Source organism: Vicugna pacos, chromosome 8 (genome assembly GCF_048564905.1).
Source record: "Vicugna pacos chromosome 8, VicPac4, whole genome shotgun sequence".
In the NCBI taxonomy this organism is placed as follows: Eukaryota; Metazoa; Chordata; class Mammalia; order Artiodactyla; family Camelidae; genus Vicugna; species Vicugna pacos.
Window position 1 is genome coordinate 18,887,146 of NC_132994.1, and position 21,992 is coordinate 18,909,137.

At 39.8% G+C, this 21,992-nt stretch overlaps 1 protein-coding gene, 1 long non-coding RNA gene and 1 pseudogene across 2 annotated transcripts in view; 2 read left to right on the forward strand and 1 right to left on the reverse strand.

Annotated features, from left to right (window-relative positions):
* The window catches only part of LOC140697659 (NADH-cytochrome b5 reductase 3-like), a 63,264-nt gene that overhangs the window by 34,898 nt on the left and 6,374 nt on the right, over window positions 1-21,992 (forward strand). Inside the window, exons 2-3 of the mRNA XM_072965604.1 lie at window positions 14,651-14,752; window positions 16,172-16,379. The gene's annotated coding sequence lies outside the window, so the exon portion shown is untranslated. The remainder of the gene's footprint in view (window positions 1-14,650; window positions 14,753-16,171; window positions 16,380-21,992) is intronic.
* On the forward strand, window positions 3,492-10,097 carry LOC140697658 (DENN domain-containing protein 10-like; annotated as a pseudogene).
* LOC140697660 (uncharacterized) lies at window positions 7,338-10,089 on the reverse strand. The gene is made up of 3 exons (XR_012074835.1): window positions 10,010-10,089; window positions 9,368-9,523; window positions 7,338-7,398 (listed from the first exon to the last, which is right to left on the reverse strand). It is a non-coding gene; the product is annotated as an uncharacterized lncRNA (long non-coding RNA).

A 21,992-nucleotide genomic window follows, 5' to 3' on the forward strand; every position in this document is an offset into this window, starting at 1 on the left:
TTTCCTAGGTGACAGGAGCACACTGATCAGTAGTTTTATACCATTCCTTTCATTTTCAGTAGTTGTCTTTGGAGTTCTTCCAACATTCTTAAAAAGAAAAAAAAATGTATTTCATGAAATACATGAAAATACATGAAAACAATACATGTAAGTAAATGAAGAGAGGAATACCATGTTTACTGGTGCTAGAATTTAATATTACAGTTCTGTAAAGTACCCCCCAATAATTTTGTAAATTAAACATAATTTCAATGAAATTCTTGTAGAATTTCATGGAACGTGATTAGCTAATCTGAAAACGGATGTAGTTGGAGTTTTCTGCTTGGTAGAGAAGTGATACCAGAGTGTCTCTCACAGCATCACTGCACCGTAGCTCACGTGAGTGCCTGACAGTTGTTGGTCCAAGTCAGCGCTAGAAATCTGTAACTGCTCTTCTGGTTTGCACCTGAGACTAGTAAATACATCCTTCTTGTTGAAATCCAAGAGCGCGGTGAAATTGTCTGTTGTATTCTTTTGTGTATACATTTCTTGACTACAGATCTTTAACATTTCTCCAGAAGAGATTTTTTTTTAGTGAATGTAAAGAATTCTTAGGTTGTTCTAAGTTAAATATTTTAGATACATTTTCCAGAAGATATTTCAGATAATTTTATATTGTTGCATTGGAAGCTTGACCCACTGTCATTATTTTGATGTAAAAAGTGCAATACCTACTATATATCTGTGTGTATATATACGCATATATGTATATGTATAATTTTTTTCAGTTTACTCCAAAACTCAAGTTAGTCTTTCAGAAGACTAACTTTCAGATGACTTTCTTTTCTTTGTTTTATTCTGTTTTCGGGGGGCAGGGGGAGGTAATTAGGTTTACTTACTCATTTATTTTTTAATGGAGGTACTGGGGATTGAACCCAGGACCTTGTGCATACTAAGCGCACATTCTACCACTGAGCTATATACCCTCTCCTCCTGATTTTGTTTTGAAATCCCTGATTGCTAACTTGGTTACTCTTTTACACTGATGTTATTTTGCCGAAGTGGTACTGAGTTTGTTTGGCTTGCTGGCAGAGACCTTATTTTTGACAGGGTATTCTTAACCTTGATTATTTCATAGATAAAAGGGTTCATGGCTACTTTCTTGTAGCCGGATGAATCCTCTGAAATTGTGCACTATTATGTGAAAATGTATTTAGAGATATAATTTTCTGGCTTGAACATTCATGCATTTCATCAGATTCTCAAAACTTTCTCAAGCCATTGGTTTACAAGGATTAAAAAAAATAGCTCTTGTTATATTTGGTTCAGAAGTGTAACCTACTTGAGGAATTCTGAAGCCTAGTTTTATAACTGGAGCTGTTATTAAAGGAACAGAGGATTACAGGCATTTTCACTATTACCTTAAGGCCCAAATACCATGCAGTCAAATCATTACCGTTTCTATATCTCACGCTTCAACACCCTAAGAATTTTCTAGATCTTACTTGTTGTGGCCTTTATGATGCCAAGTTAGATGTTTTAGCGCATGGAAAGGGAACACCAATGATAATCACACCAGGATAACAGGCCAGAACCACGGCCACTCCTGGAAATCCCAAACATATTCATTTGTGATGATTTTGATTGAATGTATAAAAATCTTAACTCTCATCACCTTAAATAGGAAGTGAAGTGTTTAGTCCTGCACCTGAGAGGCCCAGAGGTGGGCTGAGTTTGTTGTGTGGTTTGAGCTGGGACTTGGCTCCCAGTGGCTATACTTCTGTGTATCTACCTCTGGGCCTAATGTCAGAGATTTTATCAGCAGCTCATTCATATTTCAGAGTTAAAATAATGACAATAATTGTGGCATTCAGAGTCTGGTAAAATTATAGAACATGTTTTATTTAAAAAGAAGCATGTTAACCCCTCCCCCTACTCAGCCGGCTGGCCCTGCTGGGGCCCTAGGAGGGGCTTGGGGAGTGGTGTGAGGGGGCATCTCTCAAGCCTGTCCTGGCCCTGGCAGGCGGCGGCCAAGGGAACCCCCTTCCCGGGTATGGGGGAGGGGCGCCTGCCGCCGCCGCCGCCCCTCATCCCACCCTCTCCCACCCACCCCCCGCCGTCAACGCTTTTATTCCCTGGGCCCCGCCGCCGCCTCCTTCCCGCTCCCCGCACCCGCTTCCCCCCGCCCACTGCGAACGTTTTGGGTCCGGGCGGCGGCAGGGTCACACCGGAGAGAAGAAAAGCGGCGGCGGCTCCCGCGGCTTCCGCCTTGGCCGCGGCGGCCGTCAGACGCTTCCGTTTGAGGAGCCGGGAGCCGCGCGCTCCCCTCCGTCAGACCGCCACCACCCTCCCCGCGCTGCCCGCAGTCCGCCCTGCGCGCTCCGCCCGGAGGAGCGGAGCCCGCGCCCGGCCCGCCGCCGCCGCCGCCGCCTGCCTCGGAAACAGTAAGACCGCGGGGAAGGCGGGGAAGGCGCAGCGCGGGGCCAACAAAAGATCGAGAAGCAGCTGCAGAAGGACAAGTAGGTCTGCCGGGCCACGCACCGCCTGTGCAGTCTCAGGAAACTTAGGGATGAAAGATTAAATGTTGAAGTCATATGTGAAACTGGTTGTGTTTTTTTTGCCATTTTCTAGGATATCAAGTTTCTTTCACCAACAATATGAACTAGGTGGTTCCAGGAGCCAGGTACAAAGCGAGGAACGGGTTATGGACATGAAAACCAGTCTTCCCGAGAGTTTTTCTACCTCCCTACAAAGTCAGAGTGTGGCGGAAAAGAGAGAGGTCACTTCATACATGATGATTAGAATGTGCACAAAGAGGATGTAGGATTACATCCCGCCATAAAGGGTACATCCGAAGTGGGTTTTGATATTTGAATGTAGAGCTTACTGGTATACCTAGTCTAGGACTGCTCGTAGACCAAAGTCCTGGAAGTTGTCCCATTAACAGAAAAAGCCATTGTTTTGTTTCTGGTGTCCCAAGACCTCCATACAGAGTATGAATATTAATAGGTTCTCAATGTATAATTTTTGACTGTTCACCCCCTCGAGGAATAAAATGATCAACTGTCTTCTAGAATAAATTCAAGAACCTCAACTGGGCATATTTTACATAATTATATTTGTTTTTATGGCTTATTTAAAGTAACAATCTCTTATTTTTCCTTAGCGAGCATTTATTCTTATAATTTGTAAACAGTATGCGGTAGACATCACTAAGTTTTTGGATTGTCTTTGTTTTATTTTGCTGTTGTTTTAGGGTATGGGGAGTGGTAGATTGAGCCAAAGATAAAACCAAAACTAGAGTCTGAGTTGTCTGTCTAGCATATTATTGTACTTTTGTATTAATTATCAGAATTTAAAATATTAAGCACGAAAATGGGGTACTTCTATATAGTTTGGAGTGTATGGAGAGTCATTTGTTTGCACTGTGGAGTTCAAGTATGCCTTCTCGCTACAAAATCAAAAAAGATTAAGTAAGATGACTCTTGATTTTCTAGGCAAAAAGGTGCCAGTTTATGGAGACAGTGAAACTAGCCATACATACATATATAATATATAGATATGCATGTGTATATATGTCATATAAGTTTAATTAACTTTTGTTAAAAGTGAAATTTGTTAATTGAGAGTTAATGAGATTGAAAATAGAAATAGCCATATTAAAACTAGCAAGATTAAGATAAAGAAGGATTATCACAGGCAGGAAAAAAAATGAACAGAGCAAAGCACAAATAAGACCAATGAATATGTACACTTATCAAGGAAGGATCTGGAAATAGATGCAACTATTACAGAAATGCTTTTCTAACAACTTGGAGATAACATATATTTGGAAGTAAGTGCATCAGAAATCTCGTAAGACACCTGTGAAATCCACCAGTTTACAGGTGACACATCCTAAGGAACAGGACCTGGGATTCTTGAGAACTCTGACACTAAATCAAGATTGGTGGCATGCTTCTTACTTCATTCTTAATCCTCCAGTTCTTTGCTGTTACTGTCAATTTAAAACACTAGCATGGAGAATGGCATGGGTGATTGATCTGTCTTAATGAAGTCTGTCTTGTCCAGAAACTTCTTTCTTGATGTTATCTTTTTAAATAATATGACTTCTTCAGGTATTTACATTTTAAATTGCTTTTTATGATTGTCTTATCCGTACCCTTTCATTCATAATAAATATATCTTAAAGGGACTAACAGTATGAAATGCATGGCAAATATTACAAGACTGCTTTGATTTTAATGTTAAGCTTACTGAATACCTACAGATGTGTAATGACTCTTTGTAACAGAATTGTGTGTGTCTGTGCGTAGTTGACAGTTTTACAGTATTTACTTTATTAATCTCATTTCTTTTCCTTTTCTGTTTTTGTTTCATGTTAGTTTTCAGTGCTTCTGCCTTAAGGGGAGTTGGGCAGGATAATATGAAATGGTGTATAATGTTAATTTTTTAAATTGAGCGTTTATATGTATTTTCATATTTCATGCTCATCTGATTATGTAGATAAACAAGACTTACTCCCATTTAGGGGATATTGCAAGGAGCGTGTTGTAAATAATGATTTGGCTACAAACATTTGTTTTATTGTATTGGTACTTTCTTTGAGCATGCTGTTCACTGAACATAGGAAAAGCAAACATTCTATAAAGTAGTCAGAAAATCTGTACCTGTCTCATTCCTAAAACTCTAGTAAAGTTGTATGTTTGAAAAGATGATTTTTCAAACAACTGAACTATAAATGCAGAGTCTAAGCTTTATAGGACCCAGTGTTTTTTGCTTCTCCTCCTCCCCCTCCTCTCCTCCTCCTTCCCCTTCCCCATCCCCATCCCCTTCCCCTTCTCCTTCTCCTTTTTTTGATTATAGGCCTGGTTGTTTGAGATTTACATCAAACGTCACTCATGTGCAAATCAGATGTGTTTGGTGCAAATCTCACTGCATTCTGAGATGATTTGGGGGAGAAGCAATTTAACTTTAAAGGACATTTACAATTCTTTTACCACAAATAAGGGCTAGCTTTTTAGTCTCTAAGTTATGTTTAATTATAGTTTAATGGAATTCTGAATTATAAAGAAAAAAATGTAAACATAATTTAAGAATATACACTTTAGTCATGAGCTTTTTTGGCTAGAAATACAAAATAGAATTCAGATCTTTTAGTAGCCATGTAGTTTTTTAGACTGCATATGAGAGTAAACACTGCTATATTTGTAGAGTGCCTTGAATGATATGAGGTTCTCTCTCTCTCTCTTTTTTCTTTTTTTTTTTTTCAGAGACTGAGGCAAATAGTAAATTTTAACAGATCTGATTTGAAAAAATTAATTCATTTAAAAATACTAGTTGCCAATGTGAGAAGGACTCTTCATATAAACTACTGCTCTAAAACACCTTGGAAATATGTAGATTATTGTATTAATATTTAGACAGTGGGGAAAATCTCAATTTTTAAAAGTATTCTTTGAAAACTGACAATATATTAATTTTAGTAGTAAATTATCATTTTCTTAAAAAATTTGTCAGTATAGAGGAGGATTCATCTGTGTTCTTAGGAGATGAGTCGTGGTGGTTAGTGATGTGCATAGGAGAAGTATGAACTGTCTCATATTTGGTAACGTAGCCGATGGCTGTATTGAACATTAGTACCCAATAAGAGGGAGCCTGCTTCTGCTGAGGCTACTCATTGCTGGGGACAAGTTTAGGCACTGGGAAGAGTGCAGCTTAAATTAAACTATTTAATTTAAAAATCCTGTGGCACTTAAAGTGTATTTACTACTATGATGATATGCCCCCATGATATGCACTGAATGTATGCAAAGGAAACTACGTTTGTCATTATCTTGTCTTTCTAATTAAAAGTTAGTATAAAATAACACACGCTGTAGAAACATCCCAGGTTAAGAGAACAAAAAGCTTGCTTTGGAAATCATGATTACAACTTATTAAAATCATGTTAGGTGTTTTAACAATAAGACAGGTGTGCTGCGGGGGCAGCGGCGGAAGGAGGCTGCGGCTGTGGCTGCAGACACTCAGCTGATGCTCGGAGTCAGGCTGACTGAAAAGGACACAAATGGAGAAGTTCTGTGGGTGTGGTGTTATCCTTGCATGACAGCTACTTTAAGGAATCTGCCGCCGAGAAAATGCTGCCTTACAGATGAAAGTAAACTCCGCCCCTTCGTCTTTGGTCAATACAGAAGAACATGGTTTTATACCACAACAGTTGAAGTTCCAGGTTCTTCCATTTTGAAAAAGGTGACTCATTTTTCTATTGTTCTGACAGCCAAAGATTTTAATCCAGAGAAATATGCCACCTTCACTAGGGTATTGTGTAGAATGTACCTGAAACACGGGTGCCCTGTTAAGATGACAGAGAGTTACATAGCAGTTCTCATGAAGGGGATATGCCAGAGTGAAGAAAATGGCTCTTTTCTCAGCAGGGACTTTGATGCCCAAAAGGCATACCTTGCAGTCTCCATCAAAGACATTGTATCTCAGTTTGGAATGGAAACCATTATCTTAGACACAGCACCGATGATAAAGAAAAGAATTGTCATCTATCTCCCCAAAATAGAAGCCATCCAGGGGTTTACCAGGACTCTGCCTGTCCTGATGTGACATCAACAGGACTGGACCATTCTTCACTCCTTGTGCACATTGACACTGATAAGCTGGAAGCCCTGCAGATGTGCCCAGGTTACGTCGCAGGATTTGTAGACTTGGAGGTGAGGAACAGATCAGACTGATTGATGTGTTTGTGAACCTGGCCATTAGTGAGATTACCAGTGCTCCACCTGCAAAAGAGAACAAAAAACTTGCTTTAAGAGGTCAGGACAACGGGCAAACTGCATAAAGAAATCGGTCAGTTAATTGTCCAGTTGGCAGAAGAGCCAGAGAAATCAGACAGCCAAGATATACAGCATATTTCCCTAAAAACAAAAGAAATTTTCACCAACCTGCCTCCGTTTTTGGAAGTTTCCGGTGATGGAGAAAAGTGAGTGCTCAAGTATGAGGCACTAAAGCAGAGATAACTTCCACCAGCAACAGAAAACGTCCTCTACCATCTAGCAGAACAAATGCTGAAAATCTGACCATAGGGCAGAATGTGTCGCTGATGACGGATCTAAAGCCCTAGCACCGTGACTATCCATCAACTATGTAAAATACTGGAAATAACAAAAGAAAACGTTATATTTGTAATGATTTATTTGAAAGCATTGCAATTTGACCTGAAGAAGCACTGAAACAAATATGAAAACACTTCTGAATTCCTCCCACCTGATTAATTTCATGCCTACTCTCAACATTCACGAAGTGCTGTTAACCACCATGTGTAATGTTACAAAACGGTGTCCTGGAGTAAGAGCAAAATAGCTCTGTTGAGTTCTCGTGCAAATGACAGCAACTCCGAAAGCTTTCATCACTCTGAAAAAAAAACAACAAAACAGGTATTCTTTTTTATTTATTTTATTTTTTATTCTTATTTTTTATTGAAGTGTAGTCAGTTTACAATGTTAGTTTCAGGTGAACAGCAAAGTGATTCAGTTACACATATACATACATATATGTAAAAAAATTTTCAGTTTCTTTTCCATTACAGCTCATTAGAGGAAATTGGATATGGTTCCCTGTGCTATACAGGAGGTCCTTGTTGTTTATCTATTTTATATATAGTAATGTATATTGAAACAGGTATGCTTTAACCCTGATCATAGTCTAACTAATGAATGACCCTTGACGTTGTGTTTTCAATTCAAGAAGTTTCTTAGAGCAGTAGTCTTAAATTGCATTCTATCCGTGTGAAATAGGTATTTTGAGTCACGTAAATACTAAGTGAAATGTTGTTGCCTTTGCCATCACCGTAACTGCTGTTGAAGACTGGGGGCAAGAGGAAATACTCGCAGCCCAAACATCTTTGTGTGTAGTGTAAGATGTATCAGTCCTCCCTGTTATATAAGAAAGGACCACTAACCAGCAGTTTCAAACACCCCTTGCTTGCTCTCAGCTCTGGGACTCAGGAGTCCAGGCACTGGGCCACTGGGGTTCTGCTCAGAGTGTCTGCAAGACTAAACCAAGGTATGAGCCAGACTCAGTTCCTTTCTGGAGGCTGCTGAAGAGTTTGGTTCCAAGTCATGGAGGCCTCAGGATGGAGCCCCGGCCTTCCTGCTAGCACTCAGCTCCCACACCTTTGGCACCTGACTGCTTCCCTTTTCAAGGCCAGCAAAACACAGACTTTCCCTCCTGTTGAGTCTCTCTCCCACTCTGAGCTTGTGAGTTTAGGAGGGGCCTGGCTTCTGTCACAGGCTCACCCTGTTAGGTGAGGCCCACCCTACAGTCTAGCTTTTGATTAAGTCCGAGTTAACTCATCTGATCAGGGGAGTCACAGTCCATCCTCCTCACAGCTCCCATCCCCTCCAGGCAGGGGTCATACAAACATGAGGGACATCGGGTCACTTAGAATCTGCCTTCCAGAATAGGAAGTGAGATTATCAGTGTGAAATCATGTAGAGAATATACAGAGTTTAAAAAAATTAGTAAGGAAACTGGGCATCAGGGAATTCTTTGGTTAAAAGGGAGTTATGATGGACAGATATATACTACTATGTATAAAAGAAATAAACAATGAGGACTTACTGCATGGCCAGGAACTATATTCAGTGTCTTGCAACAACCTGTAATGGAAAAGAATCTAAAAAAGAATATATATAAAAATATATAATGATTGAATCCCTTAGCTGTACACCTAAAACTAACACAACATTGTAAATCAGCTACACTTAAATAAAAAGCAAGAGGGGATTAGGGTGTGGGGAGTGAAAAAATTGAAGAGGAAAAGGCAGAAAAATATAATAGAAAGAAAAAAGAAGAAAAATGTAGTTTAGTGTAAAGTGTCATATGACTTAATAGGCCTTAGACAACTGTCACACAATTTGATGGGACATGCCTAAAAGGAGTAAGTAAAATGAGAAACCTGTTGTATTTCTGCAGGTAACTATGCATTTCTTGAGACTGGATGTTGAGAGAAGGACAAATAAAGGAAAACATGCTGCACATAATTATAATATCATATCACATCATATCAATACTCTTGTCTCTGTATAATACTGAAAATACAACATTCAGTATTACGAAGTGTATCTCTAAATCATTAAGACCAATAAGGTATTGGTATAGTTTAAAATTGTCCCAATATTACAAGTATATAAAAGTAGCACCAAAAAAAGAAACAAACTGTCAGGAATTGTACCATGCATATGACTTTGAGGTCCAGTTTAGGATTCTTAAATTGTTTTAGAGATTGAATAAAAGATTGTTTGAAACTTTTTTTTTACTGAAATTTAGCATACTTAAATGGATTGGATTTTCATGGCCCAAAAGAGCACAATTTTCTTACTTTGTAGATTTTCTTTGTGTAGATAAACAGCTGCTCGTTTTCCAAATATAAGTTCCATGTTTCATCTCACTATTAACTCTCAAGTGGGTGGATATAAGGACAGTTTTCTCTCAACAATACCAATGTGCCCTTCTCCTCATCTCTCCCCTTGGCAATCTAACCAAAAGAAAGAGGTATTATTAACAATGTATTTTAGCACTTCACAGTGTAAAAGGTTGCCGCGCCTAGTAAACTTGGAAATTATTTTATATTGTAGTCTCCTCTTAGGAATTTAAAATTCATTCGAGCCTTTTAAAGTCACTGATAAGTCCTGCAGCATTTCTTATAATTTAAAGATATCTTCATAGAGTGCCAATAATTTCCTTACAATAAGAAATTGAGACCATTATTTTGACCTCATTTGTGGTCTTCAAGGTCATTTAAACATTGGGAGCATTTAGTAATTATGATTCATGTAAATCTTTGGGCTTGTATTGGATAACTTTTTCAGAAATTAATTTGAAACTTAAGATTTTTGAAATGTCTAAGTGTGTGTTCATGCCTGTGTTTTTACTTTTAGGAGTACAAGATCCCTAGCATGAGTGAATTATTATTGTGTCTACTAATAGAAGTATTCACAGCCTGAGGTTCCCTCATACTTACCCCAAAAATATGGTCTTCATGTAGAGATCAGAAGCAGTAGAGGAAAGTGTGTGGATACAACTCAGATTTGATAAAAGATTTGGGCTTGAAGACCCAGAAGATTACATATGCAAGTAAGTTATCACACAAAATGCCAACAGAGTGTAACAACTCTTAACAGTCTTCCAAGTTGCTTCACTTTGATGATGTGATTTTCAGTGTCATCTTTTTTTTCTGTTATATTTTTCTGAAAAGCCAAGAAATTTACAACCTTATTTAAGATATGTTTCTGTCTACTTTTGAAAATAATTTGAGGTACTATACGGTCAAAAATACCTATAGAGCAAAATGATTTAAAATAAGGAATAGAGGGGGGAGGGTATAGCTCAGTGGTAGAGTATCTGCTTAGCATGTGCAAAAATTCAATCCTAATAAATAAGCCTAATTACCTCCCCCACAAGGGAAAAGTCAAAGTAAATAAAATTTTTTAAATGTAATAAAATAAGGAATAGAGAACAAAAAGCCAAGTAAAGGGATGCAGTTGTGCCAGAGTTACAGTTAGTGCTGAAAATTTTACGTTTGAGCTTCCTTTTGGCCAAGTCAATAAAATAAATGGTAAACTATTAAAGGGAAAAGCAGTATGCATGGATATAGATCCACATATAGATACATACACACACGGGATGAAGAAGTTTGAATTTTTCATCAAAGGGAGCAATACAGTTCTGAAAGTAGAATTAGAAGTTTTGGCTAACATTCCAGTTGGCCAGGTAGAAATTCACCATAATTCTCCTAGAAGTGCTCATGAACCAAAGTCAGCTGGACTATTTCACCCAGGCAGAAGACCACCTACCGTATGACATTCAAATACTACTCCATAAATCCTGTGTGAATACGCTTGTCAAGACTGGGTGGTCTTATGGAAGACTTTTGACTTCAGTGGCATTTGTGTATCATGAAAATATTTTCCTTGTGTTTCTTGGCGGGGTTCTTTATCTTCTCTTTGATATACAAGTTAAAAGAGAATTTCCACTTTATGGTATATTATAGATAAATATTTCAGTCCAGATGAAATAAACTTTATACTGCTGTCACCACAATTTGTATCTTTACCATTTATAGCAAGTTACATTTTATTTCAGTTTCCTCTTTCTGTGGCTCTGCATCTCAAGTTATTTTTCCCCTTAGATCTGTAATCTTAGCCTTTGAGAACTAGACGTTGTCCTCACTGTCTTTAGAGATGGTGTTGTCCAGCCCTTCATTTTATGGATAAGGACACGGGCCAGAGAGGTGAAGTGAGCAGTGCTAGATTTCATTCACAGTTTTTAACTAAACAGATTTGTTAAATCCATTTTCCCCACACTGCTGTAAATGGCTTGTCATCATGTTACACTGCAGCTCTTGCCTTCTCTTCATGCAGAGGGTTACATAATACTATAAAAATTGCAAAGGATTTGAGATTTCTGCCCTCCCTTCATTGTAGCAGGTTAGCCTAGCACAGCTGCATGGATGCTGACTGCAGACCTGAGCCTCCTGGGTCGGAGACAAGGGACTGATGACAGCACTAACCGAGGACCAGTGCTCTCTGTTCCCATCCCCGCAGGTCCGGGCCAGGAGGGCCACGTGGCCCCTGCACACCTGGTGGTTTACATAGCAGGAGAGGCAGTCCTGGAGGTGCATGTGTGGATGACTGTGATGCATTTATTCAGTCATCAGATAATAAACAATAAAGTATCCTCCAGAATGCCTCACCTCACGTGGGACTCCGCGTCACTCAGCATGAGACTCCACTCCAGAAAAGTGGCTCTTCGGATGGTTCTGAAATCCCTTTCCTTATGCCAGCATGATGGTACCTTCTTACTGTCCTGTAATATAATCGTTGTCCTAATTTTTCTTTTTTAACTCTGTCTCCTGGTTTTCTCTATAATTTTACCGCATGTACAGATTTCCCTCTGTACTAGCCTATGAAAAGTAAGTTACTTTTTGTTTCTTTTGCAGTATCTCCCGGTGGGATCATGCTGTGTGTGTGTTCACTTTTGTGATGTGATATGCATTTCAGAGCAAGCAAACTAAGTAGTAGTAGGATGTTTTTCAATTCACGTCGATGTGGATAGCTTCAATCATTTGCTTTCCTTGATGGACAGTATTTCATTGTATAAATAGGCAGTCTGTCTGGAATCTTCTACTTTGATGAACTTTTAACTCAAGAGGCTGAAATAGCCAGTTCTCTTTCTCCAAAAGTGCAAGAAAATGTTCTCTGAGTGTAGCTAAGAATGGTACCCATGTCTTAAGACATAAATACTTTCAACTTTATAAGACAATCAAATTATTTTTAAAAGTGACCAATTTACACTTCTACCCACAGTATACAAACATTTGTTTTTCTGCATTCTCCCCAGCTTTTTGATTTTGCATTCTTCTAATTATGGGTAGTATAGTAAGTATAAAGTTGTATCTCAGTATTAAGTTCTACTTGTTTTTTCTTATTACTAATGAGGCTGAGAATTTTTCATACTGTTATTGGCTACTCAGAGTTCCTTCTCTGTGAAATGCCTACTCATGCCTTCTGCTCAGTTTTTAATGGACTCTCTGGCTATTTAATAGATCATTTGGAAAAGAATTGACATTCTTACAGTAATGACACTTCCTATCCTTGAGAACCTTGTTTCTCCTTTTATTCTGGCCTTCTGTATTGTCCACATGGTTTTAAAATACTCTTTCTAAGGATTTATAAATCTTTTATAAATATGTGATGCATCATTATTTGGGTTTATTTCTGTGGTCCTTAATAGGCTTGCTAAAATCCCTTTTTGAAAATAACATTTCTAATTGTATATTGCTGATATATAGAAATGCAATCAATTCTTAGTATCAATCTTACACCTAGCAAACTTGCTGAGCTCCTTTATTTTAATCATTGCTCTGGCAGTTATTTTGGATTTATGCCAAAAATCATGTGGTTTGTGAAAAAGATTTCTCTCTTCTTTCAGTTCTTGTGCTCTTTCTTTTCTATCTCTTACTAAGTTGTCAACTGCATTGGGAGGTATCTCCAACCTCTTCCTGATTTTAGAGTTTGCTTCTTTTAAAAATAATAAAGTTTAAAATTTGGAATAACTCAACATTTACAGAATGTGGCAAAGCACAGAGAGTTTCCATGATGCCGGGTCCCTCTGTGGTAACATCTTCTGGAACAGGAGCACCTTTGCACAACTACGGGGTTAGTGTTCACACAATACTGTCAACTAAATGACACACTTTCCTCATATAACAGCATTTGTTCCCTCCCTGTCCTTTTTCCATTTCAGGATCCTTCCCAGAATAAGTGTTTCATTTAGCCTCATGCCTTTCAGTCTCTCCCAGTCCGTGGCAATTTCTCTTTCCTTGTACTTCATGACCTTGACACTCTTGAAGAGTATTAGTCAGGTATTTCACAGAATATTCTTCAATTTAGAGTCTTCAGATGTTTTCTCATGATTCCCCAAAAGTGATGGGTTTGGAGGAGGGATTCCAAATCAGTGTAACACCCTTCCGCTCATAGCATAGCAGAGGGTGCCTACTGTGAACCACACCTACACTGATGCTGTTAACTTGAGTTCCTCATAGGGCTCATGTAATGAGCTCTTAGGTGTTGAGGAGCTGCAGGTTAAAACCCTGTTTAATCAGCCATGACGAGTGATGTTCTTTTCTCTACGGAAAACCGTGAGAGGAATCCGGGTTCCTCCTCCTCCACCCAGAGCATCACCAAGAATTGCTTTGTGGTCAGTCCGCCGTGCTGGATCTTTGCTTGTCAGCATGGAGGAAGTGGCAGAATCATCAGCTTTGTATTATGAATGCCTACTTACAATGCTGGAGTGGAATTTTTTTAAAAAGCACTGCAGCATTTGCATTGAACCTGTCACTCAAGCTCCAGTGTTGATTCCTTTCCAGTAAATGACCTTGTTTTCCTATTTTCCCCCCTTTCTTTCTACAAGGTTGTCAATGTCAGAAGATGTAAATTTCAAGTATACGTTGTATGGGGCTCAGTGTGCATATTGGAAGGAAAGAAGTTTGTTTAATGTAAAGGACTAAAACATTCATTCAAACTAAGCGTATTTGATTACGCAAGGGAAAGTATATCTTCTTTAGGAGTTTTGATTGAATTTTATCATAATATAAAGTTTGCTGCTGTGATTTTCTTTTCCTTTGACCAGCAACATTTCCCAGTTTAGCTTATAGTCTGTGTAGAGTGCCTGAGAAAAGAAGTGTTGTCTTTTTTCAAACCATTCAGATCAACAGAAAGTGAGTGACCCTCAGGGATGGGTAGAAATCTCCGTTTTAACAAAGATTCTTCTCCACTTCGGAATTGTAAAGCTCAAGCTACAGACTAGGAAAATTACAGAAGGTTCTGTGTTTGGTTCCATCGAACTTATTTCAGCAAGCACGCAATACTGGGGAAAATAATACATGAATTTATGTCTGTGTCAGGCTTGCCACTGATGGGTAAGCTTCGTATAAAGGTTACTCCAAAGAAATGTCTCTTGTTCTCACTCGGCACGCTCATGATATCTATTTCTTCCAAATCCTGCCCTCTAAAGCAATAAAGTGATTTTAAAATAATAAGTAAAATATGATTTAATAGCCCATCTTCTGTCCTGTAATGATTACACATCTCCTCTCTTGTAGCTCATAGCAGCTGGAGGACAGTTGACATTTCCCACCTCCTACAACCTCGAAGAAGAGGAAGAAGATACAGAACATGTGCTCCAGTTTATGATTATCTCCGAGGTAGATGATTGAGCGCATCATTTGTATTTAATTGCTTTACACTCATGTTATTTGAGGTTATTCCTTACTTGGTTAGTTTAATGTTCATTTACTTACTACTAGAGAAGAATGTCATATCTTGGTAATTTTTTTATGCCAGTCTTATGGTTCATTCAGACATACCTAGAAGACTAAGTATATTCATTGGGTTTTAAAGATAAAGGAGATTTTTAGAGCCAGCTTGGAATTTTAATGTCAAACTTAATAACCACTTTCCCAAGAATATAAGGCTACTGAAAGTGTTTAGGCAAATGGCTGATTTACATAGTTGTATTTTTTCCATCTTCCTTTCTTCCAAATAGATTGTATCATTTATTTCTTTGTTTACATTAGGCAAAAGTAAATGGAAAAGGAAACTTGTTTATTTAAGTGCAGTTAAATCTTGACTTCAAAAGTACTAATTTAGGTAAGAAAGATACACGAGAAACTGCTTTTGGGATTTGGAGGGCTATAGGCAATCCCCAAATGCTGAAGTCTAAATTTGTCATAAACGCTCTTTCACCCTTTCTCATACTCTGCCTTTCACATAACACGTGCCCTTCCCTCAACTCAGATGCTCAAAAGTACACATTTCATGCAAGTGTATGGTTCCAAATGGGTCCATGTTCATTTAGCACCAATCTCTGTTTCTTGTCTTGAAACTTCCATGTATCTGAATCAATACAAACAAAAATTCTTCCCTAAAAATGAATGTTTCCAGTATTAGATGAAGTGATCTAGGTGATATATATCAGGAGGTTCTCAAAAAATGTAAAATTTTGAGAAGTTATATATTATTTATATGAATGAACTAAGATAAAGGGTTAACCTAAATGATAATGGTGCCATTATCCTATTGGGGACATTAGACTGCAGGGGTTTTTTATTTGTTTTTATTCCCAGATATAAGAATCCTTTAAAACAATAGCCTAATACAATTTTGAAAATAAAAAACAAAACAAAATAAATCAAACACAATAGCTTAATACACTGTTCTAAGTTTTCTTCCGTATTTTCCTATACAACCCACATTTACCATAAAATAGTATATTTGAAAGATACAATTTTTGTGCACTTTTATAAAATTGAGGTAATTGTAATCACATATATGTATGAATCTCTCAAGTATGTTTTATTTTAGTTAATAGGGGAAGCAAGGTCATGAGTAACCAAAAAGTATATACTTTGTAATTGATCTAATTAAGGCTACTATTTAAATTGCTTTCTCTGCCTTTAATACATACCAGAAATAAGCTGAATGACAGGGAAAGCCAACCTGAAATTAAAACCCTACTGAGGATAATCCACAAAGTGGAGAATCTAAATATGGATCCTTTTTACCTGTTTATACCTTTTCCCCCCCAACAGTTTTACCCCATTTTTACTTTCCTTTCCCTTTAGGGAAATGACTTGAGAATCAGCACAGCCCAAGATGAGGTGTATCTGCAACAATCTCGAGAACATATAAACATATTGTTACATAAAGAAGAATTATTTACCAACATGGCACAAATTTCCCATCGGTAGAATAGAGTTTGTTACAGCGCTTGCAAATTTAAAGAGTCCTGATACAAATCACAAACAGCCTTGAGACGGACGCCATCTTCAGGTAATCTCAGGAACTGCATCTCCCAGTGTTCACACCTTTACCTTGGGGCAAACATACATGTATGTGCTAAGAGTGACTTTGAAGGCCCCTAAAGTGTGCTGCCTTCAAATAGTAGATACGAATGGAGCACTAGTTTTCTGGAAAGTGTTTCTATTAAGCTTTAAAAATTTACCTACCCAGAATGGACTTGTCTGAATCCTTTCATAGTATTGATGATTTTTTTCACAGTTATGTCAGAACATGCAATGAAAATGATCCCCATACTGAGAAAGTTGCCTTTATCGTGACTTAGAGAGTGGAAAACTGAAGTTATATAATTCCAGGGTACCCATGTTCAAAAAGTGGTTTGTGAGATATTTTCTTCCATGAATTTATTCAGTAGTTTCTGACTTAATAGTATATGTTTTGTAATAAGAAATATGAGTACCTTCATTTAAATAAACAAGTCTTTTATAAAACACTGTAATACAATAATGGCTGCATTATATAAAGGAAAGTATGAGCTTTGGGGGCAACCTGACTAGGAATTAGCTCTATTGCTTACTATATATGTGACCTTTGGCAAGTGGTTGGTCCTTAAGGAAACTTACTTTCCTCAAATGTAAAGTAGAGAAAATAGTGCCTACTTTTCACGGTGATTGTGAAAATCATATAGGATAATTATGTAAAGTGTTTATTACCTAGAACGCTTTGAAAGGTTAGTTCCTTTTTGTTCTTCATTTTTCTCCTTAAGGAGCGCGCTCCCTGACAAACCAAACATGCCCACATGAGGCTGACTGTCAGCCGCTGCACTTTCCTTTGTTAAAACAGTGATGTATTTGTCTGACAAAATGTTAACTTCTATTGTTAAAACTGTCTGAATGAGCTTTTTCTTTTGTACTTGTCTGATCTAATAGTAAATAACACAAGCTATCATGGCAATTTTCTCCTATGTTAGACTGAGTTAGATGATCAAATGAAACCCAGAACTAGCAGCGGGGCATACCCATAATCAAAGCAGTGTCTCCAACATTGGTTCATCTCCAAGAGGGTGGTTTTTATTATTTTATTTATTTGTTTATTTTTTCTTGCCGGTGGGGACTATTTTAATTAATTTCTATACTGCTAGCACCTAGCTCAATGTTTGGGACATGGGGCCCTTCAGATTTTGTTGTGCAAATAAAACTTACGGAGTTACAGGCTGAGAGGGGCCTTTACAGTTTGCCTACCACACTTTGCCTCAGGAGAAGCAGAAGGTTCTCAAGAACATCACTCTGGCTTTGGAAGCTGAGTGACAGTCACTGCAAAGATAGGCACTTAGAGAAGAGCCTGTGAAAGGCAGCAAGGAAGGGAAGGCCAGCCGTGTCCTAGGACAGCTGAACATTCAGGGCACAATCAATGCCCTGAGACTATGGGAGGGGGCAAGCAGGTCTTGAGGGCAGGCAGCAAACTGGAAAGTTGAAGGGGTTCAGATACCAGGTTAAAGGGGTTTTCACTGATTAGGCTTTGGGAAGCCCTTGATATTTATTCCAGTCAGTGACACAGAGACTCATCTCTTGAGGGTCTTTAGGCCAAAAGTTATGAAAAGTCTGGGTCCTCAAAGAATTTTATGCAGAGATGCCTATTTTAGGTTCTTTGGAGCTTTTATATCCTAGGTTACTGTTCTGCCCATCATTTTCTTATTTATCTATTTATTTCGGTCTGTGCTATGATTCATTCACTCAGTATCAGGTGATGTAAAGGCTCATTTAAACACCTAATGAAATTCTTATTATCTGTTTTAATTTTTTAATAGAGGGTTGGAGAATTCTTTTTAATGTAAAGCAAAAAAAAATCCTGAATTCCTTTTTCATCACTGTACTTTAATCTCAAGTTATGAGATGGCAGCATCCCATCCCAGCGCCAGTAAGGTTAGAAGCTGAGGGCCCACTTTACCAAGAGGGTTCCCTAACTGGGTTTAACAAGACTCTCAAACAGGATAATCCAAGAAGGAAGATTCTAAGTGAAAGGTCAACACAAATTTCCTAGCCCTTCACGTGCTGCGTCCAAGGAAAAGTAATGCCGGCTTCTTACCATCAGACTTTGCCAGCTTTTTAAAAATGTAAGATAAAGGGTTATTTGTGAGCTGACTAGAAGGCACCGGAAGGCAAGGAGCAGATCCCGGACAGCCTCAGGTTTCACTATTGCAGCTCGGCCCTGGACCAGAGGGGAGCATCAGCCTGACGCAGGGCTGAAGACAAGGGCCCCTGCTTTCCCCAAGCGACCGCGCTGGGCGGCAGGCGGCGCGCCCCAGCACGGAGAGGCGGGTACCCGGGCCGGGCGCGCCGAGCGGCGCGGAGAGCCGGGCTGCAAGGCGGCCGTGGAGCAGCGGCTGTCAGGGAGCGAGGCCAGCATCCTCCCCGGCTTCGGGAAAGAACCTGAGCCTCCGCAACTCCTACGTAGCCGGGTTCCCCAAGGCGAGAGGCTGCTGACCGGAGGCAGAGGCGCGACTGCGCCCGCCAGGTCCCCGAGGGCGATGCCCCCGCAGTCCCCCGGCTGCGGCTGCCTGCCGCGTGGCCACCGACCGCAGGCTGTGGCCTGGGCGCGCGGGAGGAGGGAGATGCGGGGCGCTGCAGGGTCCTCTGCTCCGCTGCCCCAGAGATCCGGGAGATAAAAGTTGGCAGGATGCGGATGGTCTGCCGTTCAAGTCACATCCGCCGCGCCACCTCCTGTGGCACCAGCGCTCACAATAACCTCTTCCAGCTCAGTACGCGTCCCTGCAGAAGGAACAGCCGACCGCCTGCGCTGCCTGGGCCGGAGAGCGGGGCGCGCCGGGCGCGCGGGGGACGACCTTCCACTTGCCTTCCTAAGCCCCGACACCTCTCCGCCAGCGCACGCCCTCCCCGCCCGCCGCCGCCGCCCAAGACGGTGTTTTTTAATTGCTGATGCCCTCGCCCATCATTTGCTTGTGCTGCCTTGGTTGTCTTACACTTGTAGTATTTCAGCTAAGTGTAATCATCGTCACCGTCTCCAGGAGGGAACGGCAGATTCATAAACAGAACCACTCAACAATGTACCTCTATTCCACAGTGAGATCTGCTAGAAGCTGGGTTAAAATACCATGAAGATGAGAAGCAGCACTTAGGAGTTAATTCTGTTTTTTTCACATTTAAATTGAATTAAATAGATTGTCGTGATGTTTAAAGAGTACAAAAAGATGCATTCTCTGGCTTTCAAAATATAAATGACAACCAAAGTGACAAAAACTGGCTAGGGGGTTATTTATTTTTGTCAGCATTACTGCTCAGACTAGTTAATTCAAAGGCATCTCCCCTGATTCATGTCAGATCATTTCAGTGTCTACCCGTCTTACAATCATTAGTTTCATTTGAGCCTTCTGAGGTTTTCCCATATGTGAGCATGGGCTCTGACATGGGCGCTCATCCAATTAGGTGTCGCCTTCTGCAGCCTACATTACGTAAGGCACTGTGGCTCATGAAATAAAAGCCATGTCAGATTTGAAACTCCTACTGGTTTCAGGTGAGCCAAGAGGCAGCATGAATCCTGAGTTGGTAAGCTTGTAATTTTATCACTGATCTGCTAGTGGATTGAGTCATTTGTAAAATATCACTTGGTTTCAACTTGTCTTGCACTGTAGGCTTCCAACGTGGTGTACATCCTGTGTGCAAACAGATTAAGTTGAAGCTATCTCAACAGAAATGGATATTTAGATTTGTTTAAGGAGGATTTACTACCAAGGTGGTTGTCTTGGCAAATGGGCTCACGTTCCCCCCGCTGTGGAGGAACTGGAATTGAATAACTGGGCTGCAGGTCAGGATTTTGATTTCTGTTTTCACCTTAGCCATTTAATAGTCGTAAACATTAAGTGTTGTTTTGACCTCTTTGGATTTCAGTCACTTCGTCTGTAAAATAAGGGGAGGAGAATTTGCTTGCCAACTTCAAAAGCTGTCTATGAGAATGGAATTAGGGGACTGTAGAAACGCTTTGTTAGTGTCAAATCAGCACACAAGTCCAACACAGTTCTATCTGACCTGCATCATTCCAAGGAATACCATTTTTTCCAAGTACCACGAAGGCTTGGAGATGTCGAGAATAAAGCACGTACTGATATTTTGAAAATTGTGACAGTTTTGCTGTCATTCTTTTCCAAAATGCCCCATCCAATAAAATTAATTGATTTCCTTCTCATTGTCCTCATTGATAAGATGAAGATAAAAATGGAAAACTTTTTATTCTTCCTTTGGAATTTGAGAGAAATCAGTTTAACCTAGCTGTGCATCTGTCTCCTTTAAATTCTCCAAATGTTAGATTTAGTAGCATCATTAATATTTAACTCAAACCAGGAGCCCTATTCAGTTTTCTTAAACATTTATTAGATATACGACTGTGCAAAACAATAGATTTCCCCTATTCCCTATAGTAGACATTAGTATGGTTCATCACATTTTCAACCTCCTTCTTGTGGAAGATTGCACTTTCCTAACATTCAAGGGTAGGTGTGGTCATCAGACTCGGTGTGGCCAATGAAATGTGAGCTGCAGTGATGTGTTACTCCTCTTCCCCGTCCTCCAGCCTCTGGAAAAGACTGAATTGCCAGTGTGAGGCTCCGTGGAGCTCACCCAGCTACCAGGAGATCAAAGCAGCCTGACATATGGACAGCACACGGAGGTCAGCTGCTCTGAACCGTCACCCAGACCTGTGGAGGATTTGACGTGAGGAAATTTTTGCTTTCTTTTAAGCCACTGAGAATTTGGAGTTGTTTCTTGCCACAGCGTAACTGAGCCCATCATGATTTTATTCTGATGCATCCCCATGTGTCTTTACTGCTTGTAAAGAAATAGGGGATTTCTTCAAGATAAGATGGTTCCACGTGAGTTTTAAGAGTAATAGTTTTGGTATCAAAAATGTTACACAGAATTTATGTAATAAATAATCTAGAAAAATCTTTATGAACAAAAGAGTGTTTTGATGATTATAGAAATAGTGTTGATAGCATACTTCTGCCTTTTGAAATTAATGATACAGGTAATCACATTTTGAAGAAATTCTGACGAGGGCTTAGGACTCTTAAAAAGGTTTATATAAATGTTACTGGAAAGAGTCTGAGCCTGGATTTACACCCACATGTGTTTTCTCCTCCTTATCTTTGACTGCCTCCCAAATCTATTCTGTAATAGTGGATTCATCCAGACTGCCATCATTTACTGAGTGCCTTCCTTGTGTGTGGAAGTCCCAGTTCCTTCTTCTGTAAAAAGGCAGAAACAGTATCTAACCTTCAAGATAGAGTGTTCAGCCAAGCAGAGAAGCCGCCTCGCTGGGTTACCTACAGTGAGGTTACACAAACCTCCAAGTGTTACATGAGACATGTGACTGCTATTGAATCTGCTTGGCTGCTGGAACTGGCTCCACACTTTTATCAACAAGAAACACACTTGTCCCTCAAAGCCAAGAAGGCCAAGGACTGGGACCAGTGAGCTGAGCGTGGCTGTGGCCGCAGGCGCAGCTTGGTGTCCTGGCCTCCGTGCAGCCAGCCTCCATCTAGGGTGGGTGAGCCGGCATCAGCACGTGTGGAACCTTCAGCTGCCTGCAGTGGTTTGCAGCCCATTCAAGCCCCTGTCCGCCCTGTCCCTTCAG